Below are 17,043 nucleotides of genomic sequence, written 5' to 3'. Positions count from 1 at the left end.
GGCGTCTGTTTCTCAAACTAGACACTCTAATGTACTTGTCCTCTTTCTCAGTTGTGCACCGGGACCTCTTACTCCTATTCTGGTTAGAGACACTGCTCTGTGAAGGGAGTAGTGCACAGCGTTGTACGCAATCTTTAGTTTATTGGCAATTTTTTGCATGGAATAGCCTTCATTTCTCAGAACAAGAATAGACTGACGAGTTTCAGAAGAAAGTGCTTTGTTTCTGGCCATTGAGCCTGTAATCGAACCCACAAATGCTGATGCTCCAGATACTCAACTAGTCTAAAGATGGACAATTGTATTTCTTCTTTAATCAGTACAACAGTTTTCAGCTGTGCTAACATAATTGCAAAAGGGTTTTCTAATGATCAATTAGCCTTTTAAAATGATAAACTTGGATTAGCTAACTCAACGTGCCATTGGAACACAGGAGTGATGGTTGCTGATAATGGGCCTCTGTACGCCTATGTAGATATTCCATAAAAAATCTGCCGTTTCCAGCTACAATAGTCATTTACAACATTAACAATGTCTACACTGTATTTCTGATCAATTTGATGTTATTTTAATGAATAAAAAATGAACTTTTATTTAAAAAACAAGGACATTTCTGAGTGACGCTAAACTTTTGAACGGAAGTGTATAATTTCTCTTCATGTGACAAAAAATATAAAGGGTTTGCCAGTAGATTGTCAGCTTGATTCATGATGATTGCTAGCTAAGATTTTGAAAGTATGATGTTGAGATGATCAGTCCATTCAAAGCTACTTTAGATATAACGTGATTTTACGTCATTTTATCTGTGGCCAATGACCTTGAGCCCTCTTGGATGGGCACTTCTAATGTAACTCTTTGGCAGCACCCAAGGGGCTTGAATTTTCAAGCTCTCCCTGTAGATTTTGCGGTGACGTAGTGTCCCCATGAGTGACAGAGCACTGTGGCAATCACGGCACAACTAGAGAACATTACCAATTCCAACGTTCCATATTTTCTGCTGGCTGCCCCACCACCGAAAGCACTGAGCACCTGCATTTTGGAGCTGCCGAACTCAAGAAAGCAAAAAAGAGACCATGTTTGTATGTGGGTTTATTAACGCAATTATTATCATTTTTTTTTACATTGTTTGCAAACTGATGTGACACATATTAATGCCAAAATAACATGCAAAACAGGCACAAATAATAAAATAAATTTTATATATATATATATATATATATATCTATATATAAAGTACCAGTCATCTACTTATTCAAGGGTTTTTCTGTCATATTTTGTCATATTTTCTAATAGTGAAGACATCAAAACTATGAAGTAACACATATGGAATCATGTAGTAACCAAAAAAGTGTTAAAAAAATCAAAATATATTTTATATTTGAGATTCTTCGAAGTAGCCAATCTTTGCCTTGATGGTAGCTTTGCACACTCTTGGCATTCTCTCAACCAGCAATGGACTGATATAGACTGATATAGACGAGAGAACCTTCTGAAAAGCGTAGACACTAAATGATCAGCAGGCCAGAATTCATTCAGTGATTATTGAAAACTATTAAAATGGTATTTTTCAGTGTCAAACATTTACATTAATTTTTTTTATAACAGATACCCTCAGTATTGGACTCGCGGGAGCGCCATAATGCAGGCTAGCGTATTAGCACGATTTGGGCCTACCCCCACACCAAAGCTAGTTAGCGTTGCTAGCTAACTACTCAGAATAATGACCATACACACCCCTGGATGTGCCAAATGCCAACAACTGACCCAGAAAATTGCTGAATTGGAGGGTTGGAGTGTCTATTCTTCATCAGATTAAATAAGATGAACAGCTGATTGACTCTATGCTTGAGTCCGACTTGTCACCGCGGCCTCGGAAGAGCCTGCAGCTGTGAGACATACTTTGATCCCGCTAGAAGAACCCTGGCCATTACCGGGAGCTATACTCAAGCACCCGTTCTGCTCCACTCCCTCTGCTTCACCTCAGGAGCCATGGATTACTGTACGGAAATCAAAAAACCTTGGCAGGAAACCGCCAAGACAAAGTGATGCCTTGGAACTGGGAAACCGATACCGGGTATTGGAAGAGTCTGAGGTTTCTGCTGCTGGCCCCAACGGAACAAACAACTCTGCCCGGAAGCAAGTGGACCCCTGCCATCTAAACAATTTACAACGAAACAGCCCTACAACTAGCCCCAAACAACTTTCTAGGAGGAAGATCACTCAAGAGAGACTCAACTTAAAAATGTTACCAAGCAGCAGTCCCACTGCCCTAATTGTGGGCTCATCCACGATACAAAATGTTTCTATTAGGAAAGCAGAGACCATCTGACATTGACTGTATGTTACTGCTACTCATTAGTGAACACCCTACTGCCTCAGCTATCACTGTCCATGTAGGGTCAAATGATATTAAACTACAGCAATCTGAGCAACTTAAAAAGGACTTTAAATCATTGATTCATACTCTACTTAAATCAGGTAAAAAATGCATTATTTCAGGTCCACTCCCGTCTCCACACTCTACGGATAATACTTTCAGTCGTATACACCAGCTACACATCTGGCTTAAAGGTTATTGTTGTTCAATAAGCATACAATATGTGGACAATTTTACAGCTTTCCTACATCGACCAAATGTATTTTTCCGGGATGGATTACATCTGAATAGGTATGTTACAAACATTCTCTCCTCAAACCTGGCTCTCACTATAGCCTCATAAAGAGCATTTGAGAACTGACAATATTTTGCCATGGTGGTTGATACTCATTGCTCTCCCCCCAGTTTTACATAGGTCTACAGGTGCTGCTAACATGGATGAAACTTTTGATGGGCTTTGTTATTGTTACACTACTGTCGAGGTACCGTGTGGCCACTTCCTCACACAGGCAGAGGGGTATTGTTAGAAGTAATCTCGTTTCCATCCAACTCAGGCCTGTCAGTAGCTACACAAGGAAGCGTCGCTCATCTAATATTATCTTGAATGCTCCAACTGATATGAACTCTCAACAGTTGCCTTGGAATTATTCATTTGAATGCTAGAAGCTTGATCCAAAAGTTAGATTTGATTGAAATACTGGTCTCACAAACACATGCTGACATATTGATTATATCTGAATCCTGGCTCCATGTCTCTGTTCCAGACTCAGAGGTTCTGTTCGCTGGGTACAATATCTACAGAGCAGACAGAGTGGGTAGACATGGCGGTATTGCCATATATGTTAAATGCAACCTAGATGTCACTGTGTCCATTTCAACTTCTGTTCTGAAACCGTATGAATACTTTGTTCTATATGTGGTCCTAGGTCATAATGCACTATTAACGCTAGCAGGAGTTTATCGCTCACCCTCAGCTCTGGTATCTGCTCTATGCAAATTGTTTGAGTTCATGTCTAATTATGCAAACTCTGAATTATTGATTATCGGATATCTCAATCTGGACTGGCCGATGCCAGCGTTGCTTGAATTAAAAGACATTTGTAACAAACTAAATCTTACTCAACTAATTCCTACCCGTCCTAATCCAAAATATATGAAAACGAAATCTACATTAAATAGACCTTATCTTAAAAAATGCACCTCACAAATACAGTGGGGAGAACAATTATTTGATAACCTGCCAAATCGGCAGTGTTTCCTACTTTTCAAAGCATGTAGAGGTCTGTCATTTTTATCATAGGTACACTACAACTGTGAGAGACGGAATCTAAAACAAAAATCCGGAAAATCACATTGTATGATTTTTAAGTAATTAATTTGCATTTTATTGCATGACATAAGTATTTGATACATCAGAAAAGCAGAACTTAATATTTGGTACAGAAACCTTTGTTTGCAATTACAGAGATCATACGTTTCCTGTAGTTCTTGACCAGATTTGCACACACTGCAGCAGGGATTTTGGCCCACTCCTCCATACAGACCTTCTCCAGATCCTTTAGGTTTCAGGGCTGTCACTGGGCAATACGGACTTTCAGCTCCCTCCAAAGATTTTCTATTGGCTTCAGGTCTGGAGACTGGCTAGGCCACTCCAGGACCTTGAGATGTTTCTTACGGAGCCACTCCTTAGTTGCCCTGGCTGTGTGTTTCGGGTCGTTGTCATGCTGGAAGACCCTGCCACGACCCATCTTCAATGTCTTAGGTTGTTGGCCAAGATCTCATGATACATGGCCCCATCCATCCTCCCCTCAATACGGTGCAGTCGTCCTGTCCCCTTTGCAGAAAAGCATCTCCAAAGAATGATGTTTCCACTTCCATGCTTCACAGTTGGGATGGTGTTCTTGGGGTTGTACTCATGCTTCTTCTTCCTCCAAACACGGCAAGTGGAGTTTAGACCAAAAAGCTCTATTTTTGTCTCCTCAGACCACATGACCTTCTCCCATTCCTCCTCTAGATCATCCAGATGGTCATTGGCAAACTTCAGACGGACCTGGACATGCGCTGGCTTGAGCCGGGGGATGACGGCGTAGTGTGTTACTAATGGTTTTCTTTGAAACTGTGGTCTCAGCTCTCTTCAGGTCATTGACCAGGTCCTGCCGTGTAGTTCTGGGCTGATTCCTCACCTTCCTCATGATCATTGATGCCCCACGAGGTGAGATCTTGCATGGAGCCCCAGACCGAGGGTAATTGACCGTCATCTTGAACTTCTTCCATTTTCTAATAATTGTGCCAACAGTTGTTGCCTTCTCACCAAGCTGCTTGCCTATTGTCCTGTAGTCCATCCCAGCCTTGTGCAGGTCTACAATTTTATTCATGATGTCCTTACACAGCTCTCTGGTCTTGGCCATTGTGGAGAGGTTGGAGTCTGTTTGATTGAGTGTGTGGACAGGTGTCTTTTATACAGGTAATGAGTTCAAACAGGTGCAGTTAATACAGATAATGAGTGGAGAACAGGAGGGCTTCTTAAAGAAAAACTAACAGGTCTGTGAGAGCCGGAATTCTTAATGGTTGGTAGGTGATCAAATACTTATGTCATGCAATAAAATACAAATTAATTACTTAAAAATCATACAATGTAATTTTCTGGATTTTTGTTTTGGATTCCGTCTCTCACAGTTGAAGTGTACCTATGATAAAAATTACAGACCTCTACATGCTTTGTAAGTAGGAAAACCTGCAAAATCGGCAGTGTATCAAATACTTGTTCTCCCCACTATATATAGCTCGAGGGTTATTTGCAAGTTACATCAGTGACCACTGCCCTATTGCATGTATCAGAGACACTAGGCTAAAAAAACCTGACCCCCATATAATTCTAAAGAGAAATTATAAACACTTTGTCACGACTTCTTCCGAAGTCGATGCCTCTCCTTGTTCGGGCGGTGCTCCGCGGTCGACGTCACCGGTCTTCTAGCCATCATTGATCTATGTTTCATGTTCTATTGGTTTTGTCTCGTCTTCTTACACACCTGGTTCCAATCCCATTCATTAAATTTTGTCTATTTAACCCTCTGTTTCCCCTCAAGTCCTTGTCAGAAATTGGTTATTGTTATGTTAGTGTTTCATGGATTGGTGTGCGACGGTTTCTTGTACCCACATTTATTTTATTATGGACTTTTGTTTTGGAGTTTGTTTTAAGTTATTAAAATACTCCATTTATACCAAGATTGATTCTCCTGCGCCTGACTTCCCTGCCACCTACATACACGACGTGACACACTTCTCAGAGCAAGCCTTTATCCATGACCTTTATTACTCAGAGCTTTTATCCATAAACAGCATAATGGACCCAGTTTTTGCGTTCTTTCTTTTCATACATTTTTACCTCCACGGCTGATAAACACGCCCCGTTTAAAGCGACTGGCAAAAAAAACAAACTAATCCTTGGTTCTCCTCTGATTTGAAAATACTTTTCCTGCAAAATAATCAAGCTTGGGCCTTGGTGAGGAAAACTGGTGAAAACTGCTGGCTGTTTTTTAGGCAATTGAGAAAAATGGACCGGAGGAACAAAAATGGCAAAATCTAGGTATTTTCTTAGTACTATGACAGAGTCTGCTGGTGATCCCTCTAAATTATGGAAAACTGTTAACTCACTTAAATGAGGACACTAATCGACGTCCCTGCCGACGCAAATTATATCAGAATCTGGGATCATCAGGGACCGAACTGAAATTTGTGATGTTTTTAAATAAGCACTTTATTTCTGCTGGTTTTCTTTTTGAAAGAAAAAATGGCCAACATGATCCTGACAGGTCGATTGTTTCAGCCCCTTGGCCTTCAACTGATGTGGAAAATAGTAAGCCGGTTTTTAATTTCCAAAACGTCACAGAAATCGTTAGGCGCTGACAAACTGGATCCATATTTACTCAAGTGTGCGGCACCTGTCATTGCTAGTGCAGTGACGCACATCTTCAATCAAGCATTCGTCGAAGGAAAGATTCCTAAAGCTTGGAAAACAGCTTTGTTTTACCACTCCTCAAGGGAGGTGATGGTAGTGAATTGGATAGTTATTGGCCCATCTCTATGCTCTCCTGTTTGGCTAAAATTCTAGTCATTGGTGAATAGGCAACCACAATCATTTTTAACTGTTAACAATACTCTTTCTAGCAATCAATATGGCTTCAGACCTAAACACAGTACCACTACGACCACTGTACGTGTTGTAAATTATATTACTAATGCCCCAGATAATAGAAAGTACTGTGCCGCCTTGTTCATAGATTTGTCTGAATCTTTTGACACTGTAGACCATGCGATACTTTTGGGTAAGCTGTCGTTAATAGGACTGGGATCGGATGCCTGTCGTTAGTCATGAAACCATCTGAAGGACAGAAGTCAGGCTGTTCGAGTCGACGGCATCCAGTTGGAGTTGGTTAAAGGAGTCCCACAAGGTTCTATACTTGGTCCGTTACTGTTCACTCTCTACATAAACAATATTGGTGTTGAGGTAAAAGTTGGGTATGGCTGCCTGTTCCTGTTATGCTCCATACTTATGGAATAGCCTGCAGCCCAAACTTAAACTTGAGACTCTTGTCCCCTTGTCACCCATTTTAAACCTTTTTTGGAGGATTTTTATTTTTGTATTGCTTGTAACTGCTTTGGGTAATGCAAGTTCTTGTGCAATTAGGGGAATAACCTGTGTGTAAATGTAACAATCTGCTGCTGTATTTTTGTGTGTTATCTGTGATCTTGTGTAATTTCTTAATCATTGTACCTAAACTGTATGTGTAAACATGTATACGCAGGGCCCAGCTTTAAAAGAGACCTTGGTCTGTGTTCCTTGTTGAAATAAAGGTATAATGATGAGGTAGTCACCTGGAACGCATTTCAATTGACAGGTGTGCCTTGTTAAAAGTCAAATAGTGGAATTGAGCCAATCAGTGACAAGGTAAGGGTGGTATACAGAACATAGCCCTACTTGGTAAAATACCAAGTCAATATTATGGCAAGAACAGCTCAAATAAGCAAAGAGAAACAGTCCATCATTACTTTAAGACATGAAGGTCAGTCAATCCAGAAATTTCAAGAACTTTGAAAGTTTCTTCAAGTGCAGCCTCAAAAATCATCCAGCGCTATGATGAAATTGGCTCTCATGAGGACCGCCACAGGAAAGGAAGACTCACAGTTTCCTCTGCTGCAGAGGATACGTTCATTAGAGTTAACTGCAGCTGAGAAATTGCAGCCCAAATAAATGCTTCACAGAGTTAAAGTAACAAACACATCTCAACATCAACTGTTCAGGGGAGACTGCATGAATCAGGCCTTCATGGTCAAATTGCTGCAAAGAAACCACTAAAGGACACCAATAAGAAGAAGAGACTTGCTTGGGCCAAGAAACACAAGCAATGGACATTAGACCGGTGGAAATCTGTCCTTTGGTCTGATGAGTCCAAATTTGAGATTTTTGGTTCCAACCGCTGTCTTTGTGAGACGCAGAGTAGGTGAACAGATGATCTCTGCACGTGTAGTTCCCACTGTGAAGCATGGAGGAGGAGGTGTGATGGTGTGGGGTGCTGGTGTCACCACTGATAGTGAGCTTGATAATTATCGTCCCATCTCCAGGATGTCATGTCTTGCTAAGATTCTCAAATCTTTGGTAAATAAGCAACTTCACTCTTTTTATTTTTATTTAAGCATGGTATTTTTTATATCAAACAATCTGGGTTTTGGCCAGGGCACAGCACTATCACAGCAACCACATTAGTTGTTAATGATATTGTCAATGCTTTAGAAGTTAAATGAATTGTGCTGCCTTGTTTGTGAACCTCTCAAAAGCATTGGATACGGTTGATCATTCTATTTTATTCAACAAGTTGTCCTCTGTAACGTATTTTCCCAAAAATCAGTAATGGAATTTCTGCAATTGAATTGGCTACAACGGGAAATCACAGTAGTCACAAACCACAGTTGGGTTCACAAGTTTGGACAGCACAGCAGAGTACAGTACAGTAAAGAAAAGTAGAGTATAGTACAGTAATGTAGAGTAGTACACAGTAGAGGACACTATAGTTGAGTACACTAATGTACTGTACTGAACTCAACTGTACTGAACTATATTCTACTTTACTGTACTTGACTGTACTGTACAGTTTTGGCCAAAAGTTTTGAGAATGACACAAATATACATTTTCACAAAGTCTGCTGCCTCAGTTTGTATGATGGCAATTTGCATATGCTCCAGAATGTTATGAAGAGTGATCAGATGAATTGCAATTAATTCCAAAGTCCCTCTTTGCCATGCAAGGAACTGAATCCCCCAAAAACATTTCCACTACATTTCAGCCCTGCCACAAAAGGACCAGCTGACATCATGTCAGTGATTCTCTTGTTGACACAGGTGTGACTGTTGACTAGGACAAGGCTGGAGATCACTCTGTCATGCTGATTGAGTTCAAATAACAGACTGGAAGCTTCAAAAGGAGGGTGGTGCTTGGAATCAGCCAAGGGAGTGGGCCCACTCACAATTTTGCCTAAGAACAAATCAAATCAAAGTTTATTTGTCACGTGCGCCGAATACAACAGGTGTAAACCTTACAGTGAAATGCTTACTTACAGGCTCTAACCAGTGATGCCAAAAAAGGTGTGTGTGTGTGTGTGGGGGGGGGGGAGTAAGTAAAGAAATAAAACAACAGTAGAAAGACATTTGAAAAAAGAGTAGCAAGGCTATATACAGACACCTGTAGTCAGGCTTATTGAGGTAGTATGTACATGTAGGTATCGTTAAAGTGACTGCGCATATATGATGAACAGAGAGTAGCAGAAGTGTAAAAAGAGGGGTTGGCGGGTGGTGGGACACAATGCAGATAGCCCGGTTAGCCAATGTGCGGGAGCACTGGTTGGTCGGGCCAATTTAGGTGGTATGCACATGAATGTATAGTTAAAGTGACTAAGCATATAAGATAAACAGAGAGTAGCAGCAGCGTAAAAGAGGGGTTGGGGGTGGTACACAATGCAAATAGTCTGGGTAACCATTGGTTACCTGTTCAGGAGTCTTATGGCTTGGGGGTAAAAACTGTTGAGAAACCTTTTTGTCCTAGACTTGGCACTCCGGTACCGCTTGCCATGCGGTAGTAGAGAGAAGAGTCTATGACTGGGGTGGCTTGGGTCTTTGACAATTCTTAGGGCCTTCCTCTGACACCGCCTGGTGTAGAGGTTCTGGATGGCAGGCAGCTTTGCCCCAGTGATGTGCCTTGCGGTCGGAGGCCGAGCAATTGCCGTACCAGGCAGTGATGCAAACGGTCAGGATGCTCTCGGTGTTGCAGCTGTAGAACCTTTTGAGGATCTCAGGACCCATGCCAAATATTTTTAGTTTCCTGAGGGGGAATAGGCTTTGTCGTGCCCTCTTCACGACTGTCTTGGTGTGTTCGGACCAATCTAGTTTGTTGTTGATGTGAACACCAAGGAATTTGAAGCTCTCAACCTGCTCCACTACAGCCCCGTCGATGAGAATGGGGACATGCTCGGTGCTCCTTTTCCTGTAGTGCACAATCATCTCCTTAGTCTTGGTTACATTGAGGGATAGGTTGTCATTATGGCACCACGCGGCCAGGTCTCTGACCTCCTCCCTGTAGGCTGTCTCGTCGTTGTCGGTGATCAGGTCTACCACTGTTGTGTCGTCAGCAAACTTAATGATGGTGTTGGAGTCGTGCCTGGTTATGCAGTCGTGGGTGAACAGGGAGTACAGGAGGGGACTGAGCACGCACCCCTGGGGAGCTCCAGTGTTGAGGATCAGCGTGGCAGATGTGTTGCTTCCTACCCTCACCACCTGGGGGCGGCCTGTCAGGAAGTCCAGGATCCAGTTGCAGAGGGAGGTGTTTAGTCCCAGGATCCTTAGCTTGGTGATGAGCTTTGAGGGTACTATGATGTTGAACGCTGAGCTGAAGTCAATGAACAGCATCCTCACATAGGTGTTCCTTTTGTCCAGGTGGGAAAGGGAAGTGTCTAGTGCAATAGAGATTGCATCATCTGTGGATCTGTTTGGGCGGTATGCAAATTGGAGTGGGTCTAGGGTTTCTGGGATAATGGTGTTGATGTGAGCCATTACCAGCCTTTCAAAGCACTTCATGGCTACGGATGTGAGTGCTATGGGTCTGTAGTCATTTGGGCAGGTTGCCTTTGTGTTCTTGGGCAAAGGGACTATGGTGGTCTGCTTGAAGCATGTTGGTATTACAGACTCAAACAGGGACATGTTGAAAATGTCAGTGAAGACACCTGCCAGTTGGTCAGCACATGCCCGGAGCACACATCCTGGTAATCCATCTAGCCCCGCAGCCTTGTGTATGTTGACCTGTTTAAATGTCTTACTCATGTCGGCTACGGAGAGCGTGATCACACAGTCGTCCGGAATAGCTGATGCTCTCATGCATGCCTCAGTGTTGCTTGCCTCGAAGCGAGCATAGAAGTGATTTAGCTCGTCTGGTAGGCTCGTGTCACTGAGCAGCTCGCGGCTGTGCTTCCCTTTTGTAGTCTGTAATAGTTTGCAAGCCCTGCCACATCCGACGAGCGTCGGAGCCGGTGTAGTATGTTTCAATCTTAGGCCTGTATTGACGCTTTGCCTGTTTGATGGTTCATCGCACGGCATAGTGGGATTTCTTGTAAACTTAGAGTCCCGCACCTTGAAAGAGGCAGCTCTACCTTTTAGCTCAGTGCGAATGTTACCTGTTATCCATGGCTTCTGGTTGGGGTATGTACATACAGTCAGTGTATGTACAACACAGCCATGAATAAAGAATGATACCAACACATCCTCGGAGAGCAACTTCTCCTAACCATCCAGGAACAGTTTGGTGACGAACAATGCCTTTTCCAGCATGATGGAGTACTTTGTCATAAGGCACAAGTGATAACTAAGGGGCTCAGAATAAAACATCGATATTTTGGGTCCATGGCCAGGAAACTCCCCAGACCTTAATCCCATTGAGAACTTGTGGTTCGGAAGTTAATTGACAGCATGCCAGGGCGGATTGCGGAGGTCTTGAAAAAGAAGGGTCAACACTGCAAGTATTGACTCTTTGCATCAACGTCATGTAATTGTCAATAAATGCCTTTGACACTTATGAAATGCTTGTAATTATACTTCAGTGTTCCATAGTAGCATCTGACAAAAATATCTAAAGACACTGAAGCAGCAGACTTTTTGGAAATTAATATTTGTGTCATTCTCAAAACTTTTGGCCACAGCTGTCCTACACTGAACTCTACTGTAATGTATGTACTAAATTATACTGTGCTGTGCTGCACAGAACAATGTATTTTTTTTATATTACTAGGTAAGTTGACTGAGAACACTTTCTCATTTACAGCAACAACCTTGGGAATAGTTACAGGGGTGAGGATGGGGGATGAATGGGCCAGTTGGAAGCTGGGGATAATGTACTGTACTGAGCTCTATTGTGCTGTACATTGATGTCCAAACGTGAAACATAGACGTCTATGATTGGTTCAGATTTGGTCATTCAAATAATAACCAGTGTGTAGAATAATACCCAAGTATGCAAAGTAGGATTTTGCATATTTATTCCTTTATGTACTTATTTAGGATACATCCCTATGAAGAGAATAACGTTTATATCCATATTTATGCATTTCTGTGTAGTACAGATCAAGGACCCATGATGAAATTCAGTTACCGCAATTCCGTTACCAGGTGTAAAAAGAACTTCACTTACTGTAGTTTAATAACCAAAAGTGTTTGTTTTTTTCAGAGTCAATGTATCATGTCGTAGAAGTCAATCCATTCTTTCTGCATACATCATTGAATCTTAATTTGGAGCAGATATTTAACAGAGCTTTTGGAAAATGTGGACACAAAACATTTAGGGTGATTTAGTGAAATTCTGTTACCGAACTTTGCATCTGAACAGTTCTTCCAGAAAAATTGTTAGTGTAAATTGTTAAACGTAGTTCTTGTGCATAGAGTTGTATGGTTCGTTAAACTTTGAAATCAATGGTGTTTGTTTGGCAATCATTTTAAGTGAAAATTCCGTTACCATGGAATTGCCCCTCTCTCCTCCTTTCTCTTGCTATTCTACCCATCACTGTGTCTCTATCCACCATGCTTTTCATCAATGTCAACTCCAATTGAAAATGAAGTTAAATAACAATGTCAGCTTTGTCCCGGTTACCATTCTATCTAATTTGCAGACCGCTGTTTTTGGACTCAAACCTGCCACTTTTAGTCTGTCTCAGTACTCAGTCCAGACATCACGCACTAATCCCGTCTCAGAGAATCTGGGCTAAAGGCAGCCACACTCTCTCTCTCTCACACACACACATGCATGCACACAAACACACTATCTCAAACACAAACACGCATCCACACACACATGCCACCACACACACTCTCTCACTGTTTCACACATGCACACACAGCAACACACACAGGCACACACACACACAACCCCTGCTCCCTCCTACCAGGGTTTCCCCTGGGTTGCCACAACTGGCCTTCACCTTGTGATGTCACCACCGCTATGCAGAGACAGAAATCCCAATGAGGGGCAATTCAGACCTAAGTTGTGTGAGTAAATGGAACTTAATTCCCTTTTTATGCAGTTTTCTTTCTATGCATATTCTGACCTTGATCTTAAGCATGGGGAAGACGTGCCAGCCATACGTTTGGGGTGGAGATCACAGAAATCGAGGTGAGGCAGAGTTGTATTCTGACCGTGACTTAATTCCCTCATGATTCCACCACCTTTACACATGAGGGGACTATGAATAAGTTTGAGCTACGTATTTTGTCCGATAAGAATGACACCATTATTCACTAGAATTTATAATTTGATCAGAGCTATTAGGTAAATGGTTAGTTCTAATCAGTTTGGCGACAGGGATGATAATACTCAGAAACACTGAGAAAGCATAGCGATTGCTTTAGATTATCTTATGATCAATTTTTTTAACCTTTATCTTTCACATTCATGGAGATGAATGTGAAACCAGTCATATGGAAGAAAACTGAACGTTTTATCAACATGACAGGTAAATATGTCGGCTTCTTTTCCACAGTGAAGTAGGCTATAAATAGCTGTGCTGTTATTCTGAATTGTAATTGTATGACCTTCTAAATTTGAGGGGATGGAATTTGGAGACCCAAGCTAAATTTGCTACTGTGGAAAGCCTTGCGCAATGATCATCCGAACCTACTGAGTTGATTTGTGCGCTCTAGAATGTTTTAATTATATACAGTTAAAGTTGGAAGCTTACATACACCTTAGCCAAATTCCCTGTCTTAGGACAGTTAGGATCACCACTTTATTTTAAGAATGTGAAATGTCAAAATAATAGTAGAGAGAATGATTTACTTCAGCTTTTATTTCTTTCATCACATTCCCAGTGGCTCAGAAGTTTACATACACTCAATTAGTATTTGGTAGCATTGCCATTAAATTGTTTAACTTGGGTCAAACATTTTGGGTAGCCTTCCACAGGCTTCCCACAATAAATTGGGTGAATTTTGGCCCATTCCTCCTGACAGAGCTGGTGTAACTGAGTCAGGTTTGTAGGCCTCCTTGCTCACACATGCTTTTTCAGTTCTGCCCACACATTTTCTATAGGATTGAGTTCAGGGCTTTGTGATGGCCATTCCAATATCTTGACTTTGTTGTCCCTAAGCCATTTTGTCACAACTCTGGAAGTATGCTTAGGGTCATTGTTCATTTGGAAGACCCATTTGCGACCAAGCTTTAACTTCCTGACTGATGTATTGAGATGTTGCTTCAATATCAACAATTTTCCCACCTCCTGATGCCATCTATTTTGTGAAGTGCACCAGTCCCTCCTGCAGCGAAGAACCCCCACAACATGATGCTGCCACCCCCGTGGGATGGTGTTCTTCTGCTTACAAGCCTCCCCCTTTTTCATCCAAACATAAGGATGGTCATTATGGCTAAACAGTTCTTTTTTTGTTTCATCAGATCAGAGGACATTTCTCTAAAAAGTACAATCATTGTCCCCATGTGCAGTTGCAAACCGTAGTCTGGCTTTTTTATGGCGGTTTTGGAGCAGTGGCTTCTTCCTTGCTGAGCGGCCTTTGAGGTTATGTTGATATAGGACTTGTTTTACTATGGATATAGATACTTTTGTACCTGTTTCCTCCAGCATCTTCATGGGGTCCTTTGCTGTTGTTCTGGGATTTGTACTTTTCGCACCAAAGAACTCATCTCCTTCCAGAGCGGTATGACGGCTGCGTGATCCCATTGTGTTTATACTTGCGTACTATTGTTTGTACAGATGAACGTGGTACCTTCAGGCGTTTGGTTCATCCTTGGGAGCAATTTCCAGACTTTTTTCTGAGGTCTTGGCTGATTTCTTTTGATTTTCCCATGATGTCAAGCAAAGAGGCACTGTTTCAAGGTAGGCCTTGAAATACATCCACAGGTACAACTCCAATTGACTCAAATGATGTCAATTAGCCTGTCAGAAGCTTCTAAAGCCATGACATAATTTTCTGGAATTTTCCAAGCTGTTTAAAGGCACAGTCAACTTAGTGTATGTAAACTTCTGACCCACTGGAATTGTGATACAGTGAATTATAAGTAAAATAATGTAAACAATTGTTGGAAAAATGACTTGTGCCATGCACAAAGTAGATGTCCTAACCGACTTGCCAAAACTATAGTTTGTTAACAAGAAATTTGTGGAGTGGTTGAAAAACGAGTTTTAATGAAGTGTATGTAAACTTCCAACTTCAACTGTATATGCCTGGACTTTTCTCTGTTTTTTTACAATTTGTATCATGTTTAATATTAGCCACTATTGGTAGCCACCCTCAGAAATACCCACACACATTTATAACTGTCACTTTAGTGTTGGTTTCTTTCAATTTGTAGCCTACGTTTCGCATCCTTCCATTTCATTTTGTTGAACTTTCTTTCCTTTGACTTGTCCGTGTGGTTGTTGCTGAGGGTCTGTAGCAAAATGGGATAATATTTCATTACAAGTTGTGCAATAATTTGGGACGTGTAGTTTATTTGAATCATTATGGAACACAGACCAAACCCGGCAGTTTAAACCTGGAGCCTGGGGCACGGCTCACGATGACTGGACTGTTGTCATCACAGTTCCATAATCAGACCAGATTAGGGTAGATTTATAGGACTATTGTTCAACCACTATTGTACACGTTTCTCCCCTTCCAAAATGTAATAGAATGAACAGCTGAATATGGCAACTATCAGGATGAGTTACACCACTTTTATTTATTATTTACCAACATATTTAATCTGTAATGGCTCTCCAAACCTGTTTTTTTATTAAGTAGGTTCATAAATACTTTCCTAACCCTTAATAATCTACAATATCAGATCATTTTTTGATCTAACAAAAAGAGGTGATACATTGTTCATTGATCCCTAATATTCAGAACCTGTTCTCTTGATATACTGTAGGATATTCTTGTGAATCTGTCAAGAAAATTCCAGATAAATAAATACACCATATTTAAAGGGATGGGTTAAGATGTACTGAAACCCCTATTGAATGAAAACTCCATGAGGAAATCTGTCGGCCAAAAAGTGGGAAGGTTTTTGGAGGTTGAATAACATTTTATTCAGTGTGCATAAGGGAGCAACACCCAAAGAGATGACGCACCTGTAAACGGTAAGTCTGAATACCAAATACTGATAAGTGCTTAAATCAAAACGTATATAAAAGGAATAGATTTTCTATGTGTGAATCGGCCCCATAGTCCCTTATGGCAACTACCACTGTACACAGATATGCTGTTTTAAAATGAACCATAACCTTCGTCGAGCTGTTATACAAAAATGTATAATTAGCCAAAATTGAATCGGGAAAATGAATTGCATTTTTTATTAGGATTAGCTCTGAGATTGAAAGCCATAGTCTCTGCTGGTTCATACTGTAAAGACTGATAGATCAAAGAATCAAACCTACTTATTTTTCATTACAAAGTGTGCTTCTCAATGCACAACCACACTGACACTTTATTTGATTAGATTAGTGGGTGTTAACTGGCATGTTGTCATAGAGCAAGATGTGACATTCAGCTTCACATCCCTTTAGGCAGGTGTGTGCGTGTGTGTTGCACTTTGGATGCCAGACCAGGGGGAAATAAAGACTGATACAGTAACCGTTTCAACAGAGTTGTGTAGTGAGGGAAAGGTAGACCACTGAGGGAGTGCCTGTGGGATTCCCTTGACGTCTGTTTCTGCTCTGTATCAATCACTAGGACAAATGAGTTCATAAGAGTTTGGGGGAAAAGTTGAATGTGATACAGCCTGTGTGATGGATGACCACCCCCTAAGTGGCGTTAGTGTGCCCTAACCCGGCTAAGAGCAATTTGTTTTTCCTTCCAAAGCTCTCCGACACATCTTAGAGTAAAAAGAGTTGAATACAAGAAAATCCTTTGGAAACTATAGTTCAATGGTTTTGTACATTTAGGCTGCCTCTTGAGACATAACAGAACAGAACTGGACAATCTGCAATAACATGTAAATTAATTACATAAAATTCATACAATGTGATTTTCTGGATTTTTGTTTTAGATTCCGTCTCTCACAGTTGAAGTGTACCTATGATAAAAATGACAGACCTCTACATGCTTTGCAAGTAGGAAAACCCGCAAAATCGGCAGTGTATCAAAT

The sequence above is a fragment of the Oncorhynchus kisutch genome, linkage group LG14 (assembly GCF_002021735.2).
Source record: "Oncorhynchus kisutch isolate 150728-3 linkage group LG14, Okis_V2, whole genome shotgun sequence".
In the NCBI taxonomy this organism is placed as follows: domain Eukaryota; kingdom Metazoa; phylum Chordata; class Actinopteri; order Salmoniformes; family Salmonidae; genus Oncorhynchus; species Oncorhynchus kisutch.
Note: the sequence above shows the minus strand (reverse complement) of the source record.